General features: G+C 37.4%; 1 protein-coding gene across 6 annotated transcripts in view; it reads left to right on the forward strand.

Moving 5' to 3' along the window:
* The window catches only part of PLEKHG1 (pleckstrin homology and RhoGEF domain containing G1), a 285,380-nt gene that overhangs the window by 183,456 nt on the left and 77,489 nt on the right, over window positions 1-24,435 (forward strand). The window lies entirely within an intron of this gene.

Below are 24,435 nucleotides of genomic sequence, written 5' to 3' on the forward strand. Positions count from 1 at the left end.
GTCTTCTCTCTGTTAATGATCTCCTAGTCATCCTGCATATGTCTTGCTTCCTATTTGTTTGCAAGTTATCTTTCCCTATTAGATTGTAAGCTCCTTAAGGGTAGGAACTTCTTTTTGTATTGCATCCTCAGAACTTAGTATAAGACATTGGCATGTTGTAGGTGTCTAATAAATGTTCATGAATTTATTGGCATGATAAACACATGACTAAGAGATCTTAACCTTATCTTTCATTCTGTACAGCCATATTACCTTTACCTAAGTTCCACAGTGCTTTAAACTTTGAGTCAAGTATAATTCAGAGTCCATTACTTTCTTGCTGATGAGCACTGTATTCACTAGAAAATGTTATGCACTTAGTTTTAGACAAATTCTAAAGGGTGATTGTGTGCTAGTTGAATTCCAAAAGTGATAGAACCAGACATTGCGTGCTAAAAATAGTGATGACATAAGTCTTCCAGTAGAAATAGAAAAGCCAATTGATGCTCAACAGAAACAATATGCAATACCAAAAGTAGAGTAAATGAGACCAATTTTATTGAAATTTCAGCAATGATGTAATTTGTATTTGAAGAAAAATACATGTGGAACTGCCAACAATTTTACAAGCTCTTTTTAAAAACAACTTATGATTCTTAAGGCATTCTTTACTTCTACATGGTTTTAAAAACTCTTTACCTAATAAGATTTTTCACCATGAGAGACAAAAATAGTTAACTGGAAAATTATTAAATGTATAACAGTTTTCTTAAAATATGTTGATAAACTTTGGGTGGAAAACAATTTAAAATTTATGATAGTCTCTTTTTCCTTTTTTTAAACCCTTATCTTCTGCCTTAGAATCAATACTGTGCACTGTTCCAAGGCAGAAGAGTAGCAAGGACTAGGCAATGGAGGGTTAAGAGCCTTGCCCAGGATCACCCAGCTAGGAAGTGTCTGAAACCAGATTTGAACCCAGGATTTCCCATCTCTGGGCCTGGCTCTCAATCCACTGAGCCACCTATCTTCCCAGTTCATTTTTTCCTGAGAACTTTTATCTCAAGTGGTGCCAAAGCTGTAAAAGCAACTGGAGCTTAATCCAAGGGTGTCAAATTTCAAGTTCATTAATAGCCCTTGCAATCTTTCAGCAGTGTAGAAACAATAATACTTAGCATACTAATGATAGGTTTTTCCTTTGTGCCATTGCCTTGCTAAAGTCCTAGGATCATAGGAATATAGACATATAGATGGGGATCCCCTAGTCCAACCTCATAATTTTCATCCTGAGGACTAGGGAAATAAGGTGATTTGACTGATGTTGCACAAATAGTAAGCATCAGGCATAAGATTTGATTCCAGATTTTCTGACCCTAGAGCCAATACTCTTTTCCCTGTGCCATCCCAGAAATGAACTTTTAATGATTTTTTTAAGCCTGGGTCTCACCATCTCATGCCTCTTGGAAGTAAAAGGGCTACTGACCAGCTTATCTTACTCCTGTTCCTTTGGGAAGCGTTGACTGTATCTGATTTCAGACCTGAACTTATTCTCTCTTCCATAGGTAGTCTGGTGTCCCTTTGCTCCCAGGGGCTCATCATATAGATATTAGATTGAATATGAACATCCTATCATCATTAGCTCTAAATTCCACAGCCTCCCCAGTAGCAAAGACTACAAAAGCATACCACCATTCTTGGTCCTTTAAATGCCTTCTGACAGTATGATAAAACATTTCTCCCTTTCCATTCCATTCCTTCCTTGCATTTCTACAAAAAGAAGGAAAGAAATAAGAATTTATAAGCCTACAGTGTGCTAAGCACAGGGGATAAAACTGAGGAAAAGAAGGCAGTCCCTGCTCTCAAGGAGCTTACAATCTAGTTGGAGAGAAAGAACACAAAGGGAGATAGGAAAGCAAAGCAAGAGAGGGCCTGGAGCACCAAGGAATAACCCAAGGAGTAGCATCTTGCTCAGAGGAGTTGAAATCAGGCTGGGCAGTAGATGCAGATTGATGGAATGAGCTGAGAGATCCGTTTCTGCCCTTTATAAAAGAAGACTTTGGGAGAAGTTTGGTAATCTGTTTTTCAGTCCTCCAATCACTGGCTAAGGAGGTGGTTGTGCCACTCAAGGCTTGAGTTAGCATAGTAATGAGGTTGGAAGTGATGTGCTTATCCTGGGAGGGCCAGTTTGTTCCCAAGAGATTGACTTGCCAAGGTAAGAGTTGCTAAGTGTCTGAGACCAGATTTGAACTTGGTTCTAGATTCCAAGCCCACTGCTCTATCCATTACACCAGCCAGCTGCCTGCTTTTGCAAACATTCCCATCTCCAGTCATAAGTTAATTTGACTTCAAATAACTTGACACTTCTAGAGTTTGTGATATATGTAAATTTGAGGGACTCTTGATCTCTTCATATATGATTGTTTGAATTTGACAAATACCACTGAGTATGCTTTCCAGCTAGTCCAGGCAACTGGGCACAAGAAAGTGACTGCCATGCACCAAGCCAATATCATAAAAATGGGAGATGGCCTCTTCCTCTAATGCTGTATGGAGGTAGCTTCAGGTAATCTGATCATCATGGACTATACATCATGAGCAGCTGGTATCCAGACCCCAAAAGTTTAATGTCATGGTGGTGGCCAGTTGTTATGGAAATATTATCAATAATGTCCATACTGGCCTACTTGGGGCCTGGGCCTTGTGGCTGGGGCAAATTATGGGCATATATACATAGTCTTTGAGACAACGATCCAGAATACCATAAAAGAATCATCAATAAGAACATTGTGCTGGCTATCTGCACGATTCTGGACTATCTGATCATGATACTGCACTCTACTCCTCCACCATCTTGATCTGGAAGATCATCCTGGCGTCAACTGACAGTGAAAATATGCACACTCCAGACATCAGGGGCCAAGGCACCACTTTGGAAGCTATCCACAACATCCTCCATCACATCAGTCATCAGAGGATAGGCCATGGACATCTTGCTCTTGGACAATCTGGGTCATAGACAAGACTTAGAATTAGTCCTTCCTGTCTCTGAGGTTGGCCCCCTATTCTGTATATACCATACTGTCTCTCTCTTTATGATGGTATTGTTTATTAATCTTAGCCAACAATACTGCAGACTATCTCTATGTAAACCACCAAAATTGAACCTCCAATAAAATTCATAGTCCATTAAGTATGATACATTTTAATAGAGTTATTATTATTATGTAATTGCCCTTTTTGCATAATGATATCTTTGATCTTGAACATATTTTGGAATAAAATCATCTGTTGAATATTTAGTCTTTGTTTTTATAAAAATGTGTAGAAAAATTAAATTTTAATTCATGTGGATAAATGAAACAAAGCTTAATGCTTATCCCCAGTGCTCTAATTAATCTTTAGGTAATATTTATCCTCTATAGCATTTTAATGAAGTATATAGGGATTGATTAGTATCATTAAAACCCTGTTTTTTAAATATAAGACTGAAGCATGGAGAGATATCCTTAACTGAGAACTAATAGAAGTACAGTCGGTGACTTTATAAGTATTTACCTTAAATTTGGAAATATGCCCAGAGAGTTATAAAATGAATATACCCTAAGATCCAGCTGGACCTATTTCCCAAGGAGATTAGGGGGAAAAGGGAAAGAACTTATATATTTCAATTATATTTTTTTTATTTTATTATAGCTTATATTATAATTTATATTTTTATATAGCAGGTCCCTTTATCAAGGCAAAGAATTTGACATTTAGAGAATATCCATCAATTGGGGAATGACTAAGAAAACTATGGTATATGATTGTGATGTAATACTATTGCACTGTAAAAACAATGAGCAGGTTAATTAAAAAAAAAGGCAAGCCCTACATGAAGTAATGAAGAATATAATGAGTAGAACCAAGAGAACATTTTATATAGCTATGGAATGAATATTTGAAGAATAATTTGTGAATATCCACCTCCAGAGAATGTTCATAGAATTTTGATTACTTGTTAGTCATTTCACTGACCAAAAATTTGGTTTGTAGTAAGTTAGCTTCTAGAAACAAGATTCTATCACCAGAATGATGATAATTCTTCAAGGGTTATAATAATAGCTCATTTTTGTAATTCTTGGAGACATACAAAATGCTTTTCTCATAACAACTCTATAAAACCCAAGTATGATTCTGCCCATCCTATATATAAGAGAATCAACAAAGTTTGAAAAGTGATGTGAATTACTGTTATATAACTATGAAGCATGAGACTAAAACTGATTCTAAATCTAATGCTGCTCCTTCTTCTCCCCCTCCTCTTCCTCCTTCCTATATACACCTTTTAAATTTTTTAGATTTGTATGCATATATGCATGTCTATAAATGCACATAAGTATGTACCTACATATATATGTATATATGATTTTTCACAAATTTTAAAACATTCTTAGAAGGGATACATGGGCTTCGCCAAACTGCTAAAATGGTCCACTACACAAAAACAGTGAAGAGTACTTGCTTTAGTTACATGATAAAATCAAGATTGTGTTTAATTATGTATGTATATACTACATATTATACATAATGAATATTGTCTTCAAGAAGAGTCAGTAAATATTATACATGGTGACCCCAAAATGACATCATAAAATAAAATCGATTATTATCTCATGTAGCCTTGCCTCTGAATCTTGAACCCTGGGCAAGTCATTTAATTAAGCATTGCTCTAGACAACTCTCTAAGCCTGTAGATTGCTAGGAGGTGTGACCTATATTAATTGACAGAGTTTCCTCACCCAGGAATTCCTTTTATGAAAAAGATCAAAAGTCTAGGCTTTACATATAATGTAGCTCATAGCACCTTCTTCACTCTGGATTCTCCAGCTGGATATTCCAGATTCTTAGTATTTTCTGGATCAAAATCCTCTCTAAACCATAATTCATCCTCCATTTATAGAATCTTCTCCCAATTTCCCACCAGCTAAATTGCAGCTGGCTAGTGCAATGGAAACAGTTGCAATCAGTACAATTTATCTTCATGAATTCAAATCTGATCTTAGACACTCACTAGCTATGTGACCCTGGACTTAACCCTATTTTCCTCAGTTTCTTCATCTGTAAATGTGAGCTGGAGAAGAAAATGGCAAACCTCTCCAATATCTTTGCAAAGAAAGTCACAGAAAGTCAGACAAATGACTGAAATGACTCAACAACAACAACACACTGCTTTTGGACTTTTTTGGACTTTTCCATCAGTCCCAGACGTGCTTTCGCTCTGTTTCCTTCCCCCTTTTTCTTTTTGTTATTGTTGTTGTAGTTGTCGTCCCCCATTTAGGTTTTAAACTATTTGGGGGCAGGGATTATCTTTTCTTTTTTACTTGTCTCCCTACTACTTAGCACAATGCCTGGCACATTGATTGAAGAAAGAGGGATTTATTTGGAAATAAGGGTAATGTAGAAATAAAAGATATAAATAAATGTTTAAAAATCTGGCAACTTGTTGAGAAATGTTTTTGACTAATGACAAAGGAGACCTATGCTCAGCCCACCTATAGAGATTCAAGTTCAATATCATACAGTATGCAAGATTGTCCTTTTTCACCCTCATAATTTTCAGTGTCTGAGGGGGATGGGGGAGAAAAAAGTCCCAACAATTTCCCATTTGTTGCATGATCAAATAGAAAGTTGATAGAGTGGGTGGAGAAGGAGAAAAGGGCTTTTCATAAACTCGGTCACTTAAAACACAATTGAGAGCCATTGTGTCATTGTCTTAGCTTTGAAAAGCAGGTGGTATTAACACTGGTGATATCAAATTAGTGGCAAAAAAAAAATCTTAACTATGAGAAGTTGGCCTTCTAAATTTGAAAGGAGTGTAACTTGAACAGAGTGAAGTGGAAGGAACAACAAGATATCACAAGTTTATCCAGTGATTCTCAGTATATCGTTGCTTACTTAGTCCTATGTCCTATTTTTTTTTAATAAGATATCTAGAATTAGATGCTTTGCAAGGTGGTCATTCGTGAGTGCCTTAGACTTACAAATGTAACTGCAATCTCCTCTGACTTCCTGCCTCAATCTTCCTCGTGAATTGACATAGAAGTTGAAGGTTTGTTCAGAGGAAATAGAATTTCCTATTCCATTCCCTTTTGAGATTCAGAACAGATGGCATCAAGACAACTTTTCTCATGAAGGGAAGACAGTTTGTCCCTTTTCCTCCAAAGTCTTTGGATATTTTAAAAAATGAACCTTCTTTGGAGAGAGTAGAGTATAGGGAAGGGCAATTCTCAGAAATAATGTACTAAGTTTCTAAAAGCAAAAAATCTCCCAAACTTTGGATGATTTCAACCCTACAATATGTGAAAAGGCCATGGATTTTTTTTAAACAATTAATTGCCAATAATGATAAAGGAACCTAACCATCTAAAAGAAGTACAACTTTTGTGACTAGTGACTGTGATTTCCCTAACTCAATTTGACTCTTTGGGGTAGACAGAGAGAACCTAGCCCCAAGTTCACATAAGTGTGAATTTGGACCTGGAAGGTACCTTGGAGATTATTGTTTCAGCCATCTCATTTTAGAGGTGAGAAAACTTCTCTAAACCTGATTTTCGTGGAAGACCCCAGACCTATGATGACAAACTTGTTAGAGGGGCAGGTGATGTGAAAAATGAGCTCAGGCACCCATAGAGAAGGGAGGAGAGCAGCCCAGCCCCATGTCCCTCTGGATTTCTAGTAACAAACTCTGTGCTGGGGCTACAGTGCACATGCCCGCAAGAGGGTTCTGGGTGCCCCCTCTAGCACTCATGCCATAGGTTCACTGCCATGGCTGTGAATGACATGCATTCACATTCACATGCCATGGCTGATCCATTGTCTACTCCCTTCAAAATAAAAGGCATATAGAATAATAGAGTACCAAAATGGACAGTATATTGGATTATGGTTAACTTATGTTTTCTCTCTCCAGTAGAATATAAGATCCTTGAGGGCAGGGTTTGTTTTGGTTTTGGTATCCTTACTGTCTTTCATTCAGGCAGCAAACATTTATCAAAACTTCTGTGTTCTGGGCACTGCTAGATGTTAAGAACATAAATAAAATGAATGAAATAATCCTCTCTCTAAAGGAGAGGTTAGGGGGCAGCTGGGTAGCTCAGTGGATTGAGAGCCAGGCCTAGAGACAGGAGGTCCTAGGTTCAAATCTGGCCTCAGAGAATTCCCAGGTGTGTGACTCTGGGTAAGTCACTTAACTCCCATTGCCTAGACCTTACCACTCTTCTGCCTTGGAACCAATATACAGTACTGATTCCAAGGTGGAAGGTAAGGATTTTTTTTTAAAAGAGAGATTATACACTAATGGAGAAGACATCCAAACATTCATACAGACTATTTATGCCCAGCCTGCAGTAGAAATGTCCAAGCCCATAATGGTCTGATCAGTCATTGTCAGCCACAGTGTATATTGACCCCATTATAGTGATGTCATTTTGGTCCTCTTCCAGTATGAAGGTCAGCCATCACCCTATAAGTATAGAGAGAATAAACATAAAAAGAATGCATATAAATAAATATAAAGTAGTCAAATATAAAATATTTGGAGGAGGAAAGACACTTTGGCATTGGGGAGATTTATATGTAAAAGACAGTGCTTGCATTCTTGATGAGGCAGAGGTGGGGAACAAGGGCATGCCAGACATGAGAGTTGGCCAGTAAAAAGAAATAGAGAAGAGCAATAGATTATCCTGTGTGAGTAATAGAGAGAAAAGGTCACTTTGACTGGATTTCAGAGTGTGGAAGTGGGAGTAATATTTAATAAGACTGGAAAGAAAGGTCAGGGCCAGGTTACTAAGGACTTTATACACAGTGAACATAATTGAGCTTATTTTATTTCCTATGTTTTTGTTTTCCAAATTTTCCCATTTCATGAGGATGATAGGAAAAGATAATTTAAAAACTATTCGATTTTAAGAAAATGGTAGTGAAAAACCACAATTTAAATAAGCAAGGGTTCATGTACAGGCTAAGATATCCAAAGGAATACATGTCATAAAAAGTTTTTGACTCAAGAGTGAGGAATAATGAAAAGACACAGGAAATGAATGATCAGTTTTATACTTGTTCTAAGGAATGATCCCACCAGACTTTTCTTCCCACTTTGTGAAATTTCTTTACAAGGTTTGCCAAGGAACTTGGTGTTTTGAACATCAAGGAGAAGAATATGGTCACAGTCAGTGCCGTAGTATAGGACCTGGCAAAGGACTGTTTTTAATAAGGCTTTTTATGTGGGTCAGTTACATAAAGAACTTACATTATCGTTCTTGGCATATTGTAATGGGGTTTGTCTTTTAAGTGGCACTTGGACCCCTTTCATATGATTGAATCATTTTGGGGGATGGGGAACTCCAAAAGCTTTCTTCAGGCAATCATTTGAAAAAGATCTTTATTTTCCTCTATTTAAGTACAGTTACCATTTAAAAAAAGGTAAACTCTCTAATCTGGGCCTGCTAGTAACTAAAAATAATTTCTCAGATACCCAATCTAATCATTTAAAAATTGTTAACCAGTCCCATTTCTTCTAAGACAATATTTATAAAAAATAGCATTTGATCTAAAACTTCTCTACCCAATTCTATCTCTGAGCTTCAAGCTACTGTTTGGAATACAGTCATTTTCTAAATTTTGATTGGAGGTATCACCAAGTTTTCAGGTAAATCATCTAAAGGGCTATTAGTCATCATGCACTTCTACATTCCTATGATGAAACAGCCCTAGCTCCTCCTATAAAACCAAGTTTGAATTGTGTGTTCCCAGAAGCCTGTGGTTTTTCCTCTTTCTACTTTTAAAGATCTTTCATTGGGCATTAACAACAGATCAACAAAGAAAGAAAAACTCAAATAAAACTTTTTTTAACTTCCTTAACACCTAGGGAAAGGTGTAGTGAAAAGAGGTGAATAAGCATTTATATAGCACCTACAATGTGCCAAGTACTGTGCTAAGAGCTTTATAAATATCTCATTTGATCCTCACAACAACCCTGAGAGGTAGGTGCTCTTATTATCCCTATTTTACAGATTAGGAAAACTGAGATAAAGCATGGATAAGGAATTTGCCCAGAGACACACAACTAGTAAGTGTCTAAGACCTGGTTTGAACTGGAGTCTACCCACTGCACCATCAGTGAGGTCAAACACAAATAGCAATAAGGGCTACTAAATCATTCATAAGGATCCTTGTAGGCCAAATATTGGCATACAAAACCACATGCTAACATTATCCATGTTCTATTGTATATTTATTTTGTTAAAATCTCCCAATTACATTTTCTAAACACTTACCTTCTCACTATAGATGAGTATTGGTTCCAAAGCAGAAAAGTGCTAAGGACTAGGCAATTAGCCTTAAGTGACTTAACCAGGATGGCATTAGGAAGTGTCTGAGACCAGATTTGAACCCAGGACCTCCCATCTTCAGGCTTAGTTCTCTATCCAATGAGCATTAGCTGCCCCTCCCAATTACATCCAATACAGTGTGCTGGTTCATGTAGCACTTGAGTCTTGTGTTTTGACACCTCTGAACTAGAGCTTCACAGGATGGAGTAATTGAGAGTAGATCACCCCTTATTGCTATGGTTCCAAATGCAATAATTAGGATAAAAGGTTCCCCACATGTGCTCTCTATTTCCTCTTTTTAACTGCCTTCATTATAGGTTTCATATCCCTTTTGAACTGCTAAAAAATGCCCCACCTTTTCAGTCCCACTGACCCTAGGAATTTACATTTAGTTACTTAGTTTGATCTTTAGAATTATAAACAGCTAGGTAAGGCAAGTGGGTAAAGTATTAGACTTGGAATCAGGATGCTCTGAGTTCTGATCCTGTCACAAATCCAAAGTGGGGAGGAGAGAGAACAATCTCAACAAATGAAGCAAACATAATCAACAGTACCTTTTATCTTATTAAAAATCAAGTCAACAAGCATTTATATATGCACCAGGCACTATGCAATAGATATAAAGAAGGGCAAAAAATGTAGTTTCAAGGAACACAGCAATGGAGCAGGAAAGACAACTTGTAAATAACAGTGTATAAACAAGGTTTAGGCAGGATGCAATGGAGATCATCTCAGAGGAAAAGCATTTAATTAAGAAAGGCTTTTTGAAGAAACTTTGAACAAAACCTGGAAAGACAAGAGGCAAAGATGATGAGGGAGAGCAGTTCCTTCATAAGAGACAGCATGAAATCTGAAGATAAAAGTGACTTGTTTGAGGAGCAGACAGCAAGGAGTCCAGGGTCACTGCTAAAATGTAAGAAGACTGGAAAGGTGTGAAGTGCTTTAAAAAAACAAATAATTTTATATTTGATCCCAGAAATAATAGAGAGCCACTGGAGTTTATTGAATAATGTGATGACATGGTCATGCTTGTATTTTTTTTTGTAAACTCTTACCTTCCATCTTGGAATCAATACTGTGTACTGTAGAAGAGCAGTAAGGGCAAGGCAATGGGGGTCAAGTGACTTGCCCAGGGTCACATAGCTAAGAAGTGTGTGAGGCCAGATTTGAACTAGGACCTCCTGTCTCTAGGCCTAATTCTCAATCCACTCAGCCACCTAGCTGCCCTAACATGTTTGCACTTTTAAAGCAAAAGAAGGATGGTCTACAATGGTAAAGACCTGGAACAGAGAGGTCAAGCTATGTGACCTTGAATTCTGTCAGCCTCAATTTCCTCATCTGTAAAATGGGAATGATTATATATACTTCACAGCATTGTTACAAGAATCAAATGAGGTAATATATGTAGGGTACTTTGTAAGCCTTAAAGCAATAAGTAAATGCTACTTATTTTTATTATTATTATCATCTTCTGCACTAATCCTTTGTACTCTGTTCTAAGTGGTTGTTCATAGCTCAGTAACTGTGGTGGTCTTGGCATCAGATTACATTTCCAAGGCCAACATTCTCTCCCTCCATACTCTCTCCAGTCTCAACTATTTTCATTACTTTTGATTCCCAAATTTTCTCTTCTTTTCTTCTTCCCTGTCTACCTGTTCCTAAAATCTGTCATGGGAATTAGAGTATTACTTACCTCTCATGGATCAATATTATGGGGTCCTGTCAAGTGCAAAGGGTACAGATGCCTACCCTTGCTAGTGGTTCAGAGGCATGGAGGGAGGTTTAAGTAGGTGAATTGAAATCTGCCAAATTATGGTCTCACAGAATCTAAGAGTATACAGAGACTCCTGATAAAGCATCCTCAAGAAGTAGCCATCTAACCTTCCCCAGTTCCTTTCTTACGGAACCCACTACACAAATGCAGCTAGTTACTGCTCAGACTGAAGTTCCAAAACGTCATTTTATTTAGTCTGTTGCCATATAAATAGCATTTAAGTAAACAAGAAATAACAAATAAAGGGCCTTCTTTTTTCTTCCTGCCCTTAATTTCCTTCATAGATCCTTCTTTGGGACCATATTTAAAAACTCTTATATGAAAATGGTCAAAATTTAAGGGAAAATTTGGGAGTTTCCATTGGTTATATCCCACCTCTCCTCTCCCCATTCTCAAAAGAACTACTTACTCAGTTTGCATCCTTTTGAAAGATTTTGCATAAAAATGTTGCAACCAACATGGTGAGGTTTTTTCCAAGGCTAATTTTTGGAAGATTAATATACCACTAGAGAAATAACAGATTAGGTTAGCAGTGTTAAAAGACTTTACAGAGAAACAATTTCTCAAGTACACTAAACTTTGTGGCAATAGAAGAATAATCAATAAGTATTCATCATCAGGACAGTGGATAGAGTATCAAGCCTGGATTCAGGAAGACTTATCTTTGTGAGTTGAAATCTAACCTTGTACACTTACTGGCTGTGACACTCTGAGTCATTTGCCTCAGTTTCTCCACTTGTAAAATGAACTAGAGAAGGAAATGGCAAGCCACTCCAGCAGTATCTTTGCTGAGAAAAAAATCACAGAAAGAATAACAAAGAGTCAGGCAGATGAAATAACTGAACAAAAGCAATTCTTTATGAGTTTCCATAGCATTCTTCAGTGTCTCTATGAAGATTTATGAATTACAGGTCAGAGAGACCTGCTACTGTATCCTTGGCATGCTAGTTTACAGACTTTGCCACCACATACATGGAATGGAAATAAGTAAGCTTGCAGTGATATACAGATGCTTATGAAGCAATGAACCCAGTAATAACACTTTTAGGGAAGTTTTTACTGAGTCTTGAGAAGAGAGTTATGACAAGGATAGACAGGTGGGCTTTGTTGGGGGCACTGCAATTTAAAGGAGTTATTTACATGCTTTTAGCACTGTCGAAACATCCAAACAAGAACAATTAGTTAAAATTTGAAGTTTCCATTTGCTCCCTCTACTCTTTCATCCCAGCTGACCTCTTCTCTACCCCTCATCCCTATGTCATCATAGAAGAATAGCCTTGCCTTATCCTGGGATTTTTATTTCCAACACCATTCCCATTGAATCTGAGGGTGTTTTGCGCTTCTTGCCTTAGCTGGATTTTCTGAAGTTTGTCTTCAGCTCAGAAAATGCTATGTATAGCTTTCTTTAAGAGAATATGAGGGGACAGCTGGGTGGTTCAATAGATTGAGATCCAGAACTAGAGACAGGAGGTCCTGGGTTCAAATTTGACTTCAGATACTTTCTAGCTATGTCACCCTAGGCAAGTCATTTAACCCTTATTGCCTAGCCCCTGCCATTCTTCTTCCTTGGAACCATACACAGTATTGATTCTAAGATAGAAGATAAGGGTTTCAAAAAAAAGAGAATATGAGTATAGAAAGATTGCTGAAAAGTATTGTCCTTGTTTTTCTTGGACTCAAAGATCCAACAACCAAGAATGAAAAGAGTAACTTCATAAAAGTGAAGGGTAGATATAAACACATGTATGTGTTCCTAGAATTTATATAATATCCTTTGAGCAGCAAGATATTTTACAAACAGGTTTTTCTCCTCTTGTTAATACAAAATTGAGAGCCAAACCATTTGCTTTCTGTAGAGAGATATGATCTTTTCTTCAGAATAAAAGCAGAATAATTGCATTTATTAGACATATTCTTAGGTTCTTTAAGCCGTTATTTCTTGATTTCTATCTTACCTTTTAAAAAAATATATCTTAATAGATCCAAATCTTATTTATCTATCCCACAGAAATCTGATTCAGAGTATTTGTGCTATCAATTTGGATGAACAAGTTTAATTACCTGTAAATACAAATTGCTGAAGGCATTTAAGCCCTATTCTGGAAATTATGGTCAAACCACTTTCAGAAGCTACCCTATTTACATTCTGTAAGTTTCTTAGTACATTAAGATAATTTAAGAGCTGAATAAAAATAGTGTGTTTCTAATGTTAAAAATTAGAATATATTTTCTCAGTGCCAAATGTTCTGAGATTTAGGCATAGATTGGAATTGTATAGAAGAGGGAACCGGTCAAAAAAAATCAAAAGAAAGTCAAGAATTTAAGAAAATAAGTAGGAGGCAATTTTATCATATTATAGCTGGCTAATGAGGAAGTACTCATTATTGAAGGAATATGCCTTCAATAGATTTTTATTATCAGAAAATTCATCCTCATGCTAGCTGCGATTTTAACAAATAAAAATCATTGTGAATTTGTATGATGGTGTTTCAAAAATTAGTGACCTACCTGAAGTGCTTGAGTGTCCATTTTCCTTCTTCTGTACAGAATTTAAATGAGGCAGCACTATTCATGGAGTGGGAACACATAGAATTGGACAGATTCCACCTAGTGTATGACTTGCCCAAGGTCATACATTTCAGACCTTCAGTTTTCTCAGCTCTAAAAGCAAGGCAATAATATATATAGTGCCAGTATCATGGCTTTGGAAGAAAAAAATCTTTTTGAAAATGAAAAGGCACTTTATAAGTAAAATTGTTTTCCTTTATGATTTTTTTCTTATATTTCTGAGTCTGCTTTCAGGCAAAAGTCTCATTTCGGGTTCCCTGAAATAGATTTGCCAGAGTGTTTTCTATTTTGTCTGCTGAGTAAATCGCTCAATTCAACTGGGAGAATTTTCCTTTTCTTACAAAGGTTCTCTGTGAACTAAGGAAAAATAATCATACTTTAAGGGTCTGTATATTCATTACAGACACACAAAAGGAAGACAGTTTTATGATAACTGCTCATCTATAAAATGTGTTAATGTTTATAAAATGTTTTCCTTAAGATTAATTCATGAGGTAGGTCATCCAACGGTTATTATCCCTACATCACAGATGAAAAAAGTAAAATTATTTGCCTTAAGTCCCACAGCTATTAAATCTCATTGCTGGGACTGAAACTCAGGCCTTTAGACTCCCTAATCAGCATTTGATCTCCTGCACTACACTAGCAACACTAGATTTGGAGTCAGATGTTCAGAGACCTGGATTTGAGCTCCTTCTGAGGTACTTAATAAATCTTGTACAAGTCATTTGACCTTCTCCAGTTCTCAGGTTCCTCACTTATTCAGTGAGAAGGCTGTACTAGATTAGATCCCAAGATCCTAGATTTAGAGGTGGAAATGACATTATAGGTCATTTAGTCCAACCATCCCATTTTATAAATGAGAAAACTGAGGACCAGATGGGTGACTTGTCCAAAATCACAAAGGTAGCAGCAACAGAGCAGCAACAGTAGCAGTCTATGATTCTGTGATATCTTCTCTTATTTTGTCTTCCACAATTATATCTTAACCTTTAGAAAACCAGGGGCCAGACAGACAGACAGATAGATATATGCCATCTCATTTTGTCTATTGAATCTTTAAACTTGGGACTAAATTCAATTATTTCTATCACATGAAGGAATTCAAACACATCCAAGTCCTTTGAAGTTCTATAAATCCCAGTGTCCTTGCCCCAAGAGTAAAATATTTAGAATCAATGGTGGCTTTGAAGAGTCCATCCTGTCCCAGACCTCTTCATCCTTTAAATCCCAACCAGCCCAAACTCCAGTCACTTCACTCAAATTAATGTTAACTATTTCTATCAACCACCAAAGAACACAAGTCCCATTTAAACATTAGTTTGGGGAGTTAACTCTCCTTGTAATCATGAAGATGGTAGCAACAGAGACAACCATTAATTGGTTGTTGTCCTTCATGCTTGAAAAGGACCAAAATGACATCACAAAGCTGAAATCAATGTATGGTGTGTTGAACTATCTGATTAGACCAATATGAACTCAGAATGCTCTATCACAGGTGAGGCACAAATAGTCTGTATGAGGTTTTGGGATGGAGATATCTTTTAATTTGTGCACCTAGTGTGTCTTTTGAGCTCCTGCAATGCCTTCCTTGATGCAGGCACACCATGTTGGTCTTGTGCCAGCATCTCCCATGTCTCATGATTAATACCAAAGTTCTCCAGAGAGTCCTTGAGAGTGTCCTTGTATCACTTCATGTGATCTCTTTCTTCTGCTGATTTCCTTGTGTGAGTTTTCTGTAAAGTAGTTTTTGACTGATGGCTACAAAGGAAATACCTGGGATCCTGCCTTGGCATCTATGGAGGCAATGGGATAAATGAATGAATGAGTGAAGAAAAGATTTGTTAAGTATTTTCTCTGTGCCATAAACTGTAAGTTCTTATGTATGTTAAGTGCTGGCATTACATATACAAAAATATGATGGTCCATATCTTTAGGAAGGTACTCTGTTGGAGGGGAGAAAACATATGGGGGAAAAATAACCAGCAACAGATATTTTGGAATGGTGAACAAAAAAGAACAATAGAACTTCCTATCAACATGACCTTTCCCAAGCCAATGATAGTGTTGTTCTCAAAGCAAGAAGTCAAAAGCAGAGATGGACAGGTATGCCCTACTCTATGAGATGGACAAGAAGCCAGCAAAAGTGTAAAGTGAAGCATAGCTAGGGCAGGCTAGATGTAGTAGAACATTAATGAATCTGAAGACTTCATCTGCCACTTTCACCTGTGCCATTCTGGATTCTGTTTCTTCATCAGTAAAATGAGGAATTGAATTAGATGATCTCTAAGATTCCTGCTAGGTCTAATAATCCTAGGATTTCCTTCAGGATAACTTATACTGATTATGTAATTTATATAATGCTTATTATGTTCCAGACAATGTGCTAGGTGCTTTACAAAGATCACAACAACCCCCTGAGATGGGAACTGTTATTATCCCATTTTTAATTTGGGGAAACTGAGGCAGAAGTTAACTGACTTGCCCCAGGGTACACTACTGGTGTCTGAGGCTGGATTTTAACTCAGGTTTTTCTGATTTGGGACCCAGGTCTCTATCCTCTGCAACACTTAGCTATAAAAGTTATTCCCCCACCTCTTGCTGCCACAGGTGTAATACTTACTCAGTATAAATAGTTATCAATAGACCCAAACAAGCAAAGCATTCTAGATTGATCTGACCTCCCTGTGGTGATAATTCACTCCATCAAATTTATTTTCCCACTCACCATGTAAAAGCAGGAGTTGCTCTTTGATTATCTAAAACTGTGTTGGAGAACTTATGGCACGTGTGCTGGAGGTGACTGTTCCCCTCCCCATTTCCACTGCACCTGAGGACATTTCTCACATCACCTAACTCTCTTCCCAGCATCCCAATGGGAGTTCTTCCTCCCTCTTCTGGGGGTGGTGGGGTGGGGAGTGAATTCCATGCAGTTTGGGAACTTATTCTCTAAAAGGTTCACCATCACTGATCTAAGACATGTTATCGGATCATAGATCCAGAACTGGAAGAGATATTAAAGATGACTGAGTCTAATTCCATCATTTTGCAGATAAAGAAACTGAGACACAGAGAGGTAACATTATATATCTGTAAAAAATGAGGTTAATTGTACCCAATAAATTGGCAAACATTACAAAAGATGGAAAAAGCCAATTCTGGAGGGGCTTTGAGAATATAGACACTAATAAATATATTATTTGTAATGACAGCTTGGTGACTCAGTGAATAGTGAGCCATACCTCAAGAAGGGAGGTCCTAGGTTCAGATTTGAGATGCTTCCTAGCTATGTGATCTTGAGCAAGTGACTTAACTCTCGCTGCCTAGCCCCATGATGGTGGACCTATGACACACGTGTCAGCACTGACACATGTAGCCATTTTTGATGACACACAGCTACATGTGACTGCATACATATAAGTATGGGGCCACGTGCTGAGGACATTTTTTTCTTAAAGTGACACACCACCTGAGTTATGCTCGATTTTTTGGCGAATTTTGACACACCAAGCTCAAAAGGTTGCCCATCACTGGCTTAACCCTTACCTCTCTTCTGCCTTGGAACCAATACTCAGTATTGACTCTAGAATGAAAGATAAGTTTAAAAGAAATGTAATTCTCTGATAGATAAATGGTCAAAAGATGAACAAGCAATATTCAAAGGAAGAAATTGAAGCTCTCAACAATCATATGAAAAAAAATTTAAATTTTACTAATAATTAGAAAAATGTAAATATGCTACTTTAAGGTTTCATCTTATATCTATCAGTTTAGCAAAGAAGACAAAAGAAGAAAATGACAAATTTGAGTGGCACAATAGGAAAATAGGTATATTAGTGCATTGCTGTTTTAACTATGAATTGTAATTTAGTATTATGCCCAGAAAATTGCTAAACTTTAAGTATGACATTATTAGGTCTACCCTCTAAAGATATCAAAAAAGGATTAAAAATATATAAGCAAAAATATTTATAGCACTTTCTTTCATGATAGCCAAAAATTGGAGTCTAAGAGGCTATATGTGAATGTATTTGGATTGTTATTGTCTTATGTAATGTGAATTTTTAGATGACTCGGTTTACCTTTACTTTTGAGAAACCCCAGTACACCTATTTTGATTTAAATGTTAAGCTCCTTTTTGTTATGGAGGCTTCTCTATTGGTTGAAAATTTCCTCTCAGGAAACTCAGCTCCTGAGTTTAACCTTTATCTTTAATTTGTTACAGCTGACCATTTTCTAATGTCATAGCTATTGAGTGTTTAGAGGTTTATGCACCTGTCTGTAGTTAGTCTTTGTAGGCTTCCTAAAGGTACAAAGAGACTCTCAGGTCCAGTATCTCTTTGGCATTGGTACTAAGAGCTGGATGTTCTCCCATGGGTATGGTTCCCAGAGTCTCAGAGCCTTTGGTTCTGTATGGAATTTGATTTATGACTTTGTGTGGTGCCCAGATTAATGAATCTATCTCTTTAGTTGATTAAAAAGTGGGTTTTCTGACTAATTGGAAGTTCTGGGTTTATTTCCAAGTTAATACTTATAAGAAATGAACAATTTTAAAGGAAATTGGAAAGACTTTTATCAACTGATACAGAGTGAAGTAAGTAGAACTAGGAGAACGATTTAATACAATGAGAACATTATAGAGAAGAACAACTTCAAAAACTTTTAGAAGTACAAACATGGATGAACCACCAGGCTGAAAGAAGGATGATGGTGAAACATGCCACTCATCTCCTGCCAGAGAGGCGAAGACCTTAAAATACTGAAAGAAATATACATTTTCATACATGTCTAATGTGGGAATCTGTTTTTCCAGACTCTAGAGATGTATATGAAAGATTTTGTTTTTCATGTTTTAAAAGAATTTACTCAATGTTAGAAGAGAAGGAATTGGACACATATTACAAACAAACAGAAAATCTTGTTACTTGGAAAAGATAGAAATTAATGTCATATAAAAACAAAAGGCATTCTCTCACGCAAACTGTATGATCCTAGGGAAGTTATTTAGCCTTTCAGTGCCCCAGGCAACTTGTAGAACAGATGCTGATTTGCATTGCAAAGGGAGGTTCATACAGATGAAACATGTAACAGGTCTAGTTTTAAAAGTGGAGAAAGAAAACAGTAAAAAATCAAAATGAAAATGTTTCAAAGGATATGCTGTCTTCCCAACAACCCTGTAAGGTATGCAGTTCGAGTAATTATCCCCTTGGTGAAAATAAACTCTTAGAGGTTCAGTGACTAGCCCAGGATCATACAGCTTGGATGCATTAGAGGTAAGACTTGGAATCATGTCTTTGGGCTACAGTGCTTTCTGACCCAGTGGTAATGATTTGATAAGATTCAATTGTCCACTGCTAAAAGGGGGGGGGGGGAACTGTGGAAATCTCTATTTAGAGAAGGGCCTTAGTAATGAATCTTTTAAATGGCTTTTTCATACAGGACACCTGATATCTGGGTGAAAACTGAATCTCACAAAGGTTATTAAGGAACCATATAAACAGCTTTAATAGCTCTGTTAATTAAGCAATTAAAAGTAATCATGTAAGATAAATCACTTTAATAGAATTCAAAACAGCTTTTCAAAAGTGAGTGTTTGCCTAGGGTTAGAGAGAGCAATAGAGTGAGTAATAATATTCTGGAAAGAATACTTGCCTGGGAGTAAAATTTGGGATCTAGCCAGGCTGCCACTAACTTGGTTTGTGACCTTGGTCAAGCCGAGTCACTTGAGCTCTTTGGACTCTGAAACCTCATTTGTAAAATGTGGTATTTGGAAAGTGGTAGAAGAGACAAAGAGTGTGACCATGACCTCTAATTGTTCTTTCCAACCTCCAGTCTCTGATTCTATAATCTCTAATGTAAATTTCAGCTAAAAATTATAGGTCAATGGAATCTGTAGGGTTTCACTCTCTTCTGTGGATTTAGTCATACAGTTTCAATGCCATTAGGATTAAATCAATCCTAAAGTTTCAGTAAAGTATGATTTTGTAATTTTGTAAAATTCTGTTAACCTTTTAGAAAATTATCATTTGTGCTTTGTGAGTTTTAAAGAAAAAACTCTATTTGCAAAGTGGGATTTATAACATCTTATGACCCAAAAATGTTTTAGGATTTATTTCCAATTTAGAATTTGAAATCAGTGAAACAATTTTCAGTTTTACAGTTGGCTGATTTCTGGCCAACTTGCCAAGATAGCCAAAGAATCAAGAAATTTACAACTGTTAGGGACTTTGGCTCAGTGGGCAGAGACCCTAGAGCACTGAGCCTGGAGTCAGAAAGTCCTAAATTCAAATCCAGCCTCCAACACTTACTAGTTGTGTGATCTTGGGCAAGTCACTTAATCCCATTTGCCTCAGTCTCCTCATCTGTAAAATGAACTGGAGAAGAAAATGGCAAACCACTTAATATACTCCAGAGTCTGTGGCAAATAGGGTCATAGAGAGTCAGGCAAAACCGAAATGATCGGACAACAGCAAGGGACCTTGGAGATCATCTGGTCTAATTCTCTTTTTATACAGCTGCTAAAACTGATTCCCAGGAAGGTAAAGTATTTTACTGTAGGTCAGATAGGTACAGGAGGTAGGATTCATTTCAAAGACCTATTTCTCCAAGGCCCATACTCTTTCAACTATACCATATTGGACATCCTGTCTAATTAACATGGGATACAAGGGGCTGGTGCCTTGCACCTGCCCTCTACTTCTCCTAGAAGCCTATCTACTTTGGACCTGTGAATGAGCCTCACACTAAATTCAGTCATGTAGAAGAAAAGAAGAGTCAGATTATTTTTTCTCTCATTCATTCACATTTTATTACCCAATTCAAGTACCTAAGTGAAAAATTGCTTAATACAAAAATGATCTACCCAAAGTAGAGGGTTGGAATAGAGTAAAAACATATTGAGTGTCTTAGGTGAGTCTGGTACAGAACAAGTTTCATTTCCTACACACAAAAGAAGTACTAAACACAAAACACTCATTTGAACTCATTTAACAAAAACAAATGTGTCAGCACAAACTATTATTATCGTCTGCTAGGAAATTGATAACTTAAAACACTTTAAACATAAAGTTTGCAAAACTGCTGATTAGACATTTTGTATTCATTTCAGCTTTACATTGTTTCTCTCAAAGTCAGTGTTTCCTGGCAAGTCAAACCTAGTTTTAAGGGATCTCCTTCAGCTGAATATGTTATATCTCCCATATAAAAGAATTTCTCTCGGGGGCAGCTGGGTATCTCAGTGGATTGAGAGCCAGGCCTAGAGATGGGTGGTCCTAGGTTCAAATCTGACCTCAGACACTTCCCAGTTGTATGACCCTGGGCAAGTCACTTGACCCCCATTGCCTAGCCCTTACCACTCTTCTGCTTGGAGCCAATATACAATATTGACTCCAAAATGGGAGGTGTGAGTTTTAAAATTAAAAGCAGAAGAAGTAGCAGCAGCAGAAGAAGAAGAAGAAGCAGCAGCAGCAGCAGAAGAAGAAGCAGCAGCAGCAGCAGCAGAAGCAGCAGCAGCAGAAGAAGCAGCAGCAGCAGCAGCAGCAGCAGCAGCAGCAGCAGCAGCAGCAGCAGCAGCAGCAGCAGCAGCAGCAGCAGCAGCAGCAGCAGCAGCAGAAGAAGAAGAAGAAGAAGAAGAAGAAGAAGAAGAAGAAGAAGAAGAAGAAGAAGAAGAAGAAGAAGAAGAAGAAGAAGAATTTCTCTTGCTGCCAGCCAATTACAACAATGAACCTAGGTTCTCAAACTCATAAAGTGATCTCCAAGTCTAACTTAGTTATCTACTCAGGGAGAGAAACACACAGAAAAAGCCAGCCAGTGACCCAAGCCCAAACTTATCTAACAAAGGGCCATGCTTTAGCTGACATGTGGGAATGGTTGTCATGCTTTTTTCCATATTAATTTTTGTAAGTGGATAACCTTCTAAAACCAAAACTCCAAAACGTATACCCAAATAAACAAATGATAAATCACGTTTTCATCTTCATTCCTACTCTGACAGTTCTTTCTCTGGAGGTGGATTACAATCTTTTTCATAAGTCCTTAGAATTGTCCTGGATCATTGCATTGCTGTTAGTAGCAAAGTCTCTCACATTTGATCATTCCACAATGTTGCTGTTACTGTGTACAAGGTTTTCCTGATTCTGCATATTTCACTTTGCATCAGTTCATGCAGGTCTTTCCAGCTATTTCTTAAATCATCCTGTTCATCATTCCTTATGGCACAATAGTATTCCATCATCATCATAAAACACAATTTGTTCAGCCATTCCCCAATTGAGGGACATCCCTTTAGTTTCCAATTCTTTGCCACCACAAAAAGAACAACTATAAATATTTTTGTACAAACATTCTTTCCAATTTTTTAAATCTCTTTGGGGCACAGACCTAGTAGTGGTATAGCTGTATCAAAGAATATGCATTCTTTTATAGCCCTTTGGGCATGATTCCAAATTGCCCTCCAGAATGGTTGAATTTGTTCACAACTCCACCAGCAAAGCATTATTGTCCCAATTTTGCCAAATTCCCTCCAAAATTTATCATTTTCCTTTCTTGTCATATTGGCCAATCTGATAGGTGAGGTGGTACCTCACAGTTGTTTTAATTTGCATTTCTCTAATCAAGAGGGATTTAGAACATTTTCTCATATGATGATTGATAGCTTTGATTTCTTCATCTGAAAACTGCTTATTCATTTCCTTTGACCAGGAAATGGTTGTCATATTGATGGGGTGGGGAAGAGAATCACTTATCCCACCAAGAAGTTTCAGAGTTACATGATTGCACATGATGAGGAGCTGGTGATAATGCCAAAGGAAGAGAGCAAGCCAAAAATGATTTCTCTTTATCTTTGTAGGGTCATGTTGTTGTTTGCTCATTTCAGTCATGTCTGATTCTTTATGATCCCATTTTGGATTTTCTGGTAAAGATACTAGTGTGGTTTGCCATTTTCTTCTCCTGTTCATTTGATAGCCATGAAAACTGAGGCAAATAGGATTAAATTACTTTCCTAGGGTCACATAGCTACTACATGGCTAAAACCAGATTTGAACTCATGAAGATGAGTCTTCCTATTCCACGTCTGGCACTCTATCCATTGTGCTACTTAGATGCCCCCAAAAAAGAAGTATTAAGTCCTTTCAGCACTGAGACATCCATGACCCAAAGCTATCATTCCTAAGGCATTCAATCCTTTTATCATAGACATGTACATGTGTGGTTGGCCAGAAGCACCATTTCTTCATAGATTTCAGCATGCCCAGAAATGATCCTAGTTATTCGGGTATAATATATAATATACTTGCTCTCCAGACTTCTCTCTCTTCTCTTCTGATGCCTTACTACTCTGGAGAAAATTCTTCTTTAAGACTCTGATCTCTTGATTGGTGACTCACTCTCTAGCTTCTCTTACCTGCCATGTTGCCCCAGCAAGGTCATTCTTCCCTTGCTCCAACCCCATCTCTACCACTCCCTAACTTCTTCCAGTTTCTTTACATATGTTCTTTTCCTAATTAGATTGTAAGCTTCTAAAGAGTAGAAACCATTTTATTTGCTTCTGTTTGTATCCCCAGGACTCAGCAAAGTATGTGGTACATAGTAAATGCTTAATAAGAGCTTTATAATTTATCTGTCTATCCATCCTTCTACCTGTCTGTTAGTCAATATATTTATCTATCCGTCTACCTATTGATCTATTTGCCTTCTTATATAACTATCTACCTGGCTATTGGTCTATCTACCTGAGTGTCTGTCTTCCTAACTCTTTCTAAAGAACCATTATTTTTCACATTCTGTTCTACCTACCACCAAAAAAGAAAAGGGGGAAAAGAATTAACAAATAGACTCTCAATATAAGTAAAAAGACCTGAGTTCTTGTCTCAACTCTTTTCACAACTTTTTTGTGATCCTGCATAAGTCTTTTTCACATTTCTGAGCCTAAGCATTCCTCATTTTCTAAAAGAGATTATATTAGGTTAAACTAAGGATTATATGTGACTTGACAGAATTTCTAGAGTAATATTTCCTTTATCCAGAGATCCTTTATTTGGTAACGAGAAGGATGAAGAGGCAAGCTTTGGATTTGGGAAGACCTGGGTTTAGTTTCTGCCTCTGACTCATACCATACATGTCAACAGTGGACAAATCTCTTTGTCTTTCAGTGTCTCCATCACATCTCAAAAAACTCTACAGACTAGTGTTCATATGCATTGGTGATTGTTTCCTTGCAAATTCCCTACAGCAATAAAATCACAAGTCTAGATGAAACAATAACACCACCAAAAACTATATGAAATACAATAGTAGTAGTCTCTCAGTAACCAAGGATGACGATTGTCTTTGTGCGTTTTCATCTATGGTGTATAGATGAGTGTGCACAAAGACACTTGTGCGTGAAGGAGATTTAAGTGGAAAAGTCGATGCACAGAGACAGTCCCACTCTCTCAGCGTTGGAAGCCTGGTCCAATGGCACGAAAAATCATTACACCTGGAGACTTCCTCAGCTGCATTGGATGGCCGTGTTGTCCTTTGTGCTCCAACACGCCCTAAGCATTCCACAGTGCTTTGCTGCATCGCCATCTCAGCCGTTGAACCTTCTTATTGGTTTCTTCCATCTGTTCAGCCGAAACAGGCTTCACATGCTGGGTGAGCAAAGCCTTGGTTCACCAGGGGTCTATGACCCGATGGCTACCCTCACAAGGTTTAGCCGGCCTGTCAAAGCTGTTGCCCGGGGCGTGGCCACTGCCGCATGCTAGC

Source organism: Monodelphis domestica, chromosome 2 (assembly GCF_027887165.1).
Source record: "Monodelphis domestica isolate mMonDom1 chromosome 2, mMonDom1.pri, whole genome shotgun sequence".
In the NCBI taxonomy this organism is placed as follows: Eukaryota; Metazoa; Chordata; class Mammalia; order Didelphimorphia; family Didelphidae; genus Monodelphis; species Monodelphis domestica.